We start from the raw sequence: 8,529 nt of genomic DNA, 5'->3' as shown, positions 1-8,529 counted from the left end.
TATTGGGAGCAAGGGGATATGATAAGGGGCTGCATAGAATGCGATTGATTTGAAGAGGATGAGTTTCGGAGTGGAATTTCCGCAAGCAAAACGCAGGAAAGTTGCTGAATCGTTATGAAACTTCGAAAATTCATAACTGGAGTTCTAGACATCCGATTTGAGTTCTGTTTGAAGCGTCGGAAAGCTAACGAGATGAACTTTGTTATAAAAATGGTTGCAGAAGCTGTAACATATTTAATTGTGACAGGATGATGTCGGAAAGAGGTGAAGTTGCGGTTACACTTGTTCTTAGAACTAGACTTGTTGTTGGTACGACACGAGATGCCAGTGTCAGAGTTGAATGGATTGAAGGAATAATTAGAAGGTTTGTTGAGAAGTAATTTTAAGAATTGAATATACCATTTGAAGAGTTTTGGAGATATTGTTTAGAGTGTCGCTACATGACGTCGGTGTTGCCTTTTTGGATAACGATTGGAAAATTCATATCTTGAGTTCCGAGTGTCGGATTAGGGTGCCGTTTGAACCTACGAAGAGGAGAGATTATGTTATACCTTATAAGAGAGTTATAAATACGGTTGGGTGATCCTATATATTTGAAAGTTGGTTAAGAAAGCGTGAAGCTTGTTGAATAGGAATGGTTACTACCGTGATTGTTTGAAATGAAGTTGATTCGAACATGTTGTTGATGAATAAGTTGATGAGATGTTCGGTAATAAATATGATTTGAGTGCCGATGGATTTTAGTGAGAATTGAATTGGTAGTAAAGGTGAGATAAACTTGGAACGGTTGAAGTCGTATTTGTGAGGCATCACTGATAGGTTTGGGTGGTGTATTGATGCAAGACTAGCAAGTAGTAGCTTATGCGTCGAGACAACTCAAAGTGCATGAAAGGAATTATCCGACTCATGATTTGGAGTTGGCAGTCGTGGTTTTGTTTTGAAGTTATGGCGACATTGTTTGTATGGTTCGAGATTCGAGGTGTTTAGTGATCATAAGAGTCTGAAGTACCTCTTCGAGCAGAAGGAGTTGAATATGAGGTAGAGGATGTGGTTAGAATTCCTTAAAGATTATGATTTTGGTTTGCATTACCACCCTGGTAAGGAAAATGTTGTGCTAATGCGTTGCGTAGGAAGTCTTTAAATATGTCGGTGCCAATGGTGGAAGAGTTGGATTTAACTGAACAATTTAGAGATTTGAGTTTGGTATGTGAAGGCACCCCTAATAGTGTTAGATTGGGTATGCTAAAGCTGACTAATGATATTCTTGACGAGATTAGAGAAAGTCAAAAAGCTGATGTTGAATTGATTGATAAGTTGACTTTGATTAATCAAGGCATAGGCGGTGAATTCGGAGTTGACAAGAATGGTCTACTGAGGTTTGGTGACAGAATTGTGTTCCTGATGTTGCTGAACTTCGAAAGAATATTCTAGAAGAAGGACACCGTAGTGAATTATTGGACTATGATGATGTTAATGAGTTTGAGTACAAACTCAGAAAGGACACTATTATGTAGTAACAACAGTTTATGCTTAAATATGATTGTCGGCTATCTATTGACAAATTGAGGACTTGATCACCCTTAATCTCTTGTTGATTGTAGACGGAATCATATAAATGAGATGAGCTTGTTTTGTTACTTTAATGGTATAAGATGTGATGAATACTAAGCCGTGAGAATAATCACTCACCATGATGTGTGAACTTATGAAAAAGTGAATATGAAAAAGTGCAACATATTGTACGGTGACTTAAGACGGGTAATCGAAGTCGCACAGCGAAAGTGTGATGTGGAGTGGTGTTACGAGTACTACTTGTGGGAAGTGAGGAATTGATATGTCAGGAGCCTACATAGAGAATGTGTATTGATCGATATATTGGATTTAGAACCCAGTGGATGTAAGGATGACGTGTCGAAGAATTATAACTATTTTGAATAATTGCCAAGATAATGAATATGTTATTATGGTTGTATGTAGTTAAACGAGTATGGATTCGACGAAATTAAAACGAAGAGTTGATATTATAGGACGCTGTAATAATTTTGTGTTGTTATTAAGGTGACATTGTAGATTCCAGATATAATGAGGAATTATACTCTATGAAGGACGAAGTTGATTTAATTCCTAGAAAAGAGCGAGACTCAGTCTGAGCTATTTTGAAGGCAACGGTATATTAATGCTAATGAGTGTGATTACAATTACTTGGGTGTACTCGTTCCGATGGTTGGAATGTTTTAATAGATGTGGTAACTCAGGAATTTGTTTTGAGTGCGTGTAAGTATGGCTAAGTGGTAAATTAGTGCTATGAATGGTCAAGGAGGATTTTAAATGAATTTGTAAAGAGATTCGAAATTGGGTAAAACTAAGAAATCTAATTGGTGATGATGATCGTAATGAGTAATCAGAATAGTGCATCAAAAGCGGAATGTAATATGTTGGATAATTGCTGGTGTGACTTAAGAGGAGTCAGATGGTTGAAATCCAATGATAAAGGAATACTATTATTGAGTTTCTTAAAGGAAGCAGTTGGTGAAAAGTGTAAGTATTATTTTATATCTCAAGTGGAAGAGTGTATCTAAGGTTGGTACGTTCGGAAGGTGGAATGCATCACTCCAGTGTTGATCAGGTGTGGTCATACCATGGTTGTGTAATTATAATATTCAATTATTGGGCGCATTGTATGTGTTGTATCCCGATGTTCTATTATTGTTAACCTTTTTGAGATATAAAGAGTGGTATACTTTTGGGGTGGTCGAATGTGACTTAAGAGCTGAGATTGGATGCATGAGACATGCTTTCTGTTGGATATGTTAGATGAATTTTGAGGATCGACTAGGGAAATGTTACCTGGGAACTAGAGAGCCAGATGAAGGACTCCTATCCGGAACTTTTCACTTGAGGTATGTTTTCGAGGACGAAAACTCTTTTAGTGGGGGAGAGTTGTAACATCCCAAAATTTCTTATTTAATTAAATTAATTAAGTTTTAAATTAATTAATTTGAATTAGCATTTTATTGGAATTATGTTGGGAGAAATAATAAAATGTAGTGTTGGGCCATTGGTGGAGTTAGTAATGTGGGGGTGTTAGTGTGAAGGAGCCCAATACTAAATTATGTTATGTTTTCATAAAACAAGAAAATAAGAGGAAATTGAGAAATATAGGAGGTAAACCTAAGAGGGAGAGAAGAAGAACTCATGGGCAAAAGCTATTTTCGCAACTATTTGGAAGCCTTCACAAAATGGGTCATAACTTCCTGCTCGTAACTCCAAATCAGGTAATTCTTGAAGATTCGGATTCTACACGAAATTTCCTTCGATTTGATATATTAATTCGTGTCAGGGAGGTTCTCGAAGAGGGAGATAAGTGAGTTTGAAGATTGGAGATTCTTGCTGAATTTGGAGAAAAAGGGCTTACGGGTTTGATGGAGAAGAAGGGGAAAAGTCCATATTCTTGGCTAAGGTAAGGGGGGACTCTTCCGATTAACCTCTATTATCGGATTGTAGATGATAGGATTAAGATTTGTATGGTATTGACTCAATAGAGAAGTATGTTCTAGGTTGGGATTTTGACATTCAGGTTCAAATTGATAGATTATGTGTAAATGCTTATCGTGATGTTTGATTATGTTTGGATGTGTTGTTGAGACGTGAAATAACATGGAATGATTGTGAATTGATTATGTTTTTCGTGTATGGTCGAAATGATTCGATTTGGTTTGTGTTGGATGGGGATAAGTTGCTGTCAAAAGTGCTTATTTGGATGTTACAGGTGATGTAACCGGTTACGGTTACATTTGTAACCGGTTACGGATGTGAAAAATGGGGTTTTTGGGCTGGTTACGAGTTCGTAACCGGTTACGGTGTTGTTCTTAACCGGTTACGGCTGAAACTGTTTTTTTGAAAATTATTTTCGTAACCCGTTACGCCTTTTCGTAACCCGTTACGGCTGAAGCTTTTTTTGAAAAATTGTTGTTCGTAACCCGTTACGCCTTTTCGTAACCCGTTACGCTGCAGCCTTTACGAAAAAAAATTTATTTTCAAAAATTCGTATCTTTTGAACCGTAAATCCGTTTTAGACGCCGTTTTGGAAGTTGTTCCTTAAATTGAATGCTCTACCATGTGAAATAAATAAAACAACAATAACTTGATTTTATTTTGAAAAGTATCGTTTTCTCCAAATGTGGTTTATTCTTGTTTTGCATAATTGATGAGGTGCAATAAATTGTTGGTTGCATAATTGAATATGTGCAATGATATGTGTTGTTATAATGTGATTGCTCCTGCTTGTTATGCAAATGGATGTTGTTCATGGAAAATATGGTTATCATGTGTTTTGATGAATGATGACGTAAATGCTCTGTTGTTGTTGGGTTGATTTGTTGTACTTGATACACGATTGTGAGAGGTGCTATTGTTGTTGCACTGTGTGGTGGATGTTATATCTGTTATGATGTTGTGGTTGTAATTGGTGTTGTTATACATATATTGTTGATGTAAAATATTTATTCTATTTGGTTGGGAATAGCATAACTGTGTGTGTGGCTATTGATTACTATATTGGTTGATGATTATGACATTGGTTGGCCTATGTGGATGATGAGCATGTTATGGTTGATACATGCATTTCATAATCATTATGTGGCTGATCCTTGACGATGGTGGATCAGTGGTAGCTAATTCCCATTGTGTGGAATTAGTGAGTGGGTGTCGCCGTATCCTTGACGATGGTGGATTGGTGAGATGGGTTCGTCCCATGATTGGTACCACATGCATGTAGTTGCATTGCATTAGGTGTTTGATTTATTATAACATGAATGGAAGTTGTCCAATGTTATAATGTTGTGTGTTTGATGTATGTGTGTATAGCCTGAATATATGTCGATGTTGGGTGAATATTATACTGTTGATGTTTTATCGTTTATGAACTGATAACATTGTTTAATTGCGAATGAGACTCACCCTTACTGTTGACTATTTTTCAGATTAAGGATTAGCGGCTTGTGCTGGGTGAGGATAACTCGTAGAGTTACTTCGTTTAGTTCGGTTGTGTCGGTGTCATGCTCTGCTCTTGTAACACTGGGGGACGGGTGTGTCTAGAGTTGGATGATAACTCTAGTTTTGGTTTTGTTGTTGAATAATGTTGGTTATGCCTTAAACATGGTAGATGATGGTTTTGATTATTCAACTAATAAAGTATTCCGCTGTGTTTTAAACATGTTTGCAATTGTTTATGTTCCTCAGAACAGCATGACAGATGTTTTATTTTATATGAGATAATTGTAACGCTCTTAATTACATGTTTACTCTGAAAATATTATTTAATTTATCGGGGGTTTAGAAGGGTGTTACAATTATCGTGTCCACATAGATGGTTGTAGAATGCCATTCAACGATTTCTATGGTTTTGAGCTCGAGATTGAATGAACAAAAATATAAAAACGAAAAAGTAATTATTAACACAAAAAGAATTCATTCTTCGGAAAGATAAGATTTATCAAGCATTGTATATAATTTACTTCTCACAAACTTAAACTTATCGACCAGTTATACTGAACCTACGATACTCATCTTTGTCATCATGTATCCCTCACATCAGTATCCCTCTTTGGAGCACCTACGAGATCAACTCACAACTAAGGTTATCTCTAACACAAAGTCCCAAGAACATCCGTATTCTCACGTCGGCGATCTCTCGCGCGCCAGTCAAACACAAAAGCATTAAGGACAGATACACAAGTGATTGTCAGCTCTAAATCTATCTCTAGAATTCAGAAACTAACAGATAATCATCCTAGATAAGGATTCAAAAAGTTTATCTCTAAAGAAACTCAAATCCCGAGCACAGAGCAAAAATCTAAGACAACAATCAACACAGATTTATAAAGCAAGTTTTATATAACGTCATGGGCGACAAATATACATGAGTTCAAAGTAAATACATACACAAAACCCAACTATAAGAGAAAACACAAAGAAGAAGAGAAATAAACCAAAAATCTCCCAGTTTGTCAGCACCGTTTGATGAGCAATCCACCTCTAATCATCCAAATGCAAGCTTCATAGTTGTTTTCTAACCTAATCTAACCTAAAAATGAGAGTTTGATGAGTTGGGAACAAATACCCCAAAACATAACCTAAAAAATGTGATTTTTGTCCCGTTTAACGAGCTGCTGTCTCAGGCAATCTCTCTTAGCGAGATTAGCTCGCTTAGCGAGATTAGATCGCTAAGCGAGTAACAGAAAAAATCAAATTTTGTTTTCGCCATAACTTGAGAACCGTAACTCCGAATTGCGCTCGGTTCGAAGCGTTGGAAAGCTTATTCAATGTTCTATCTAACAATGACTAAATGAAAACCAAATTGATGATTTTTCTCATCCTTATTTTGAGCCTATTGAAGCGCGCTTGACCTCGGCTAAGCAAACTTGTGCAGATTTTCCATTTTATTCCTCCATTGCAGTTCAGGTACTAGTCAAGGGAAACAAAAATTTATTCCATGGAATGATGAAGTGTTTGAAACCACGGTCCATATTTATCAAACCTCGTTCGCCTATAGAAGTAGCTATTATACTTTATTTTTAATTCAACTTGATTTTTTTTGCTAGGTAGAATCGACTCCTCGTACTAAAGAAATGTCTGGTGTCCGTTACGTATTAATTCAATTTAAATTGTTGGTGCTAACTTCTTTATAGCAACATTGACATTTTCAGTACACACAACATTGTAACAGATACCATGCACTAATTTGAATTTACAGAAACTTACAATTTCCATTTTATAGGGAGTTTCCTATTCGAGATGGCAAAGCTATGAATTTTATATACAGCAACAATTTTACACAAATAAAAGGGGGTGTGGTGTTTGGATCAGCGACGGAACATTTGTTTAAAAGTCCTGGTTATAAGCCATTATTGGAGGCTCTTAAATCTCCAAATTGTAGTCCAGACGATGTTATCTTCAGTCCTGATTTTCACCAATCACTCTATTGCCACCTCTTATGTGGACTTCTTTTTAGAGAAGAACTTCATTCAATTTCTTCAACATTTGCACATAGCATTGTCTATGCTTTCAGACAATTTGAACAAGATTGGGAAGAACTCGTTACTGATATCAAACAAGGTGTTCTTAGTAGTAGAATCACAATTCCATCTATTATAGCTGCTATGTCTAAATTGTTAAAACCAAATCCCGAACAAGCTAATTTGATCAATAAAAAATGCACGGGATTAAGTAATTAGTATGGATTGATCCAAGAACTTTTCCCTAATGTTAAGAATATTCAAGGGATCATGATAGGTTCGATGGAGCCTTATTTGAAAAACTTAAGACACTATGCTGGAGAAATTCCTTTGTTGACATCTGACTATGGTGCTTCGGAAGGTTGGATTGGTTCAAATGTGAACCCTAATGTAGCTCCTGAACTTGCTACTTATGCTATTCTTCCTCAAATTGCATACTTTTTACTTTTTAAGTTTGCAACTTTGCAATTATTTTTTCTTCTGCTTTGTAGTCAGGACGTGTTATACTAATTTGTGAATTATCAATACATTTACATTCCCATACGTTACCAACAAGCATACTAACTATGCATATTTCCAGGTTTCATATTAAGTTTTTGCCTTCATATTGTTGGCTTAAGAAAGTATCACACACTTTAAAGTTTCTATTGGTGTTTTATGTTTGACAACTCGTAGCAGTATGCTAATTACTTTCATTGCTACCATCAATAAGGAACATGTATGATGAGTGAGTGTTTGGTTTTTGGAAGTGAAGTGGTATATCTCTCCATTTGATCTTTGAAAGATACTGAACGTCATGCATTAGTAGTGAGCCATTGTCTAGCTTGTCTGTCCCTTGGGTCGGGCCTGTGTGTGCGTGTGGTCTTTGTATATTGTAGTTGATCATATATTACTATAATGCTTGATTGTATATAAAATATCACTTGTTTGATGATTTTTAAGCTATCTTAGATGCTATATAACTTATATTATGGTATGCATGCATTAAATTAACAGTAAATGATCAAACTTTATGAGAATGAATGTGTTTTAACCTAGGATCTTGGCAAAGTTAAAAGGATTAGAAAAGATAAAGTTAGGTTATGATCAATGACTTAGGTTGTGATGCTCGATTGTGAAAAGTACCTCGTGTGAAACCTTATTTTGCAGGTAATAGACTTTTTATCAAGACAACATATTTTGATGATGACAACTATAAAAAAAATTACATAGACATCGATCATGATAAAGATGCAACCAATGATAAGTCATACAATGCACTTAAGCAGTTAAAGATGCAAGTCATGAATATAAAGGTTTGATAAACATGACTATCAGATAAAGGCAAACAAATTGGATTCTATCAAAAGCCTCAAGAGATCTCAAGCAAGTGTCAACGCAAAAAGATTACAACCGAAAAATGCTTAGAGTAAATGTCTTAAATTAGTAGGTGAAACTATGTAAAAGCAAATAGACTTTTTCATAGAAGTACATAGCTATAAGCACATACAAACACTAAACATTTATCTCAAAT

The 8,529-nt window shown here is 35.7% G+C and overlaps 1 long non-coding RNA gene and 1 pseudogene across 2 annotated transcripts; both read left to right on the top strand.

The window, feature by feature from the left end:
• Nucleotides 1-3,164: 3,164 nt before the first annotated feature.
• On the top strand, nt 3,165-5,213 carry LOC131599974 (uncharacterized). 2 transcript variants are annotated; one of them, XR_009282967.1, is made up of 3 exons: nt 3,165-3,275; nt 3,341-3,460; nt 4,983-5,213. It is a non-coding gene; the product is annotated as an uncharacterized LOC131599974 (long non-coding RNA). The 2 variants fall into 2 exon arrangements; XR_009282966.1 differs by lacking the exon at nt 3,165-3,275 and having other exon boundaries at nt 3,291-3,460.
• An 878-nt stretch (nt 5,214-6,091) lies between these two features.
• Nucleotides 6,092-7,526, top strand: LOC131598103 (jasmonoyl--L-amino acid synthetase JAR6-like; annotated as a pseudogene).
• The last annotated feature ends 1,003 nt before the right edge of the window (nt 7,527-8,529 follow it).

Source organism: Vicia villosa, linkage group LG4, assembly GCF_029867415.1.
Source record: "Vicia villosa cultivar HV-30 ecotype Madison, WI linkage group LG4, Vvil1.0, whole genome shotgun sequence".
Lineage (NCBI taxonomy): Eukaryota > Viridiplantae > Streptophyta > Magnoliopsida > Fabales > Fabaceae > Vicia > Vicia villosa.
Note: the sequence above shows the minus strand (reverse complement) of the source record. Positions and strands in the feature narration are given on the sequence as shown.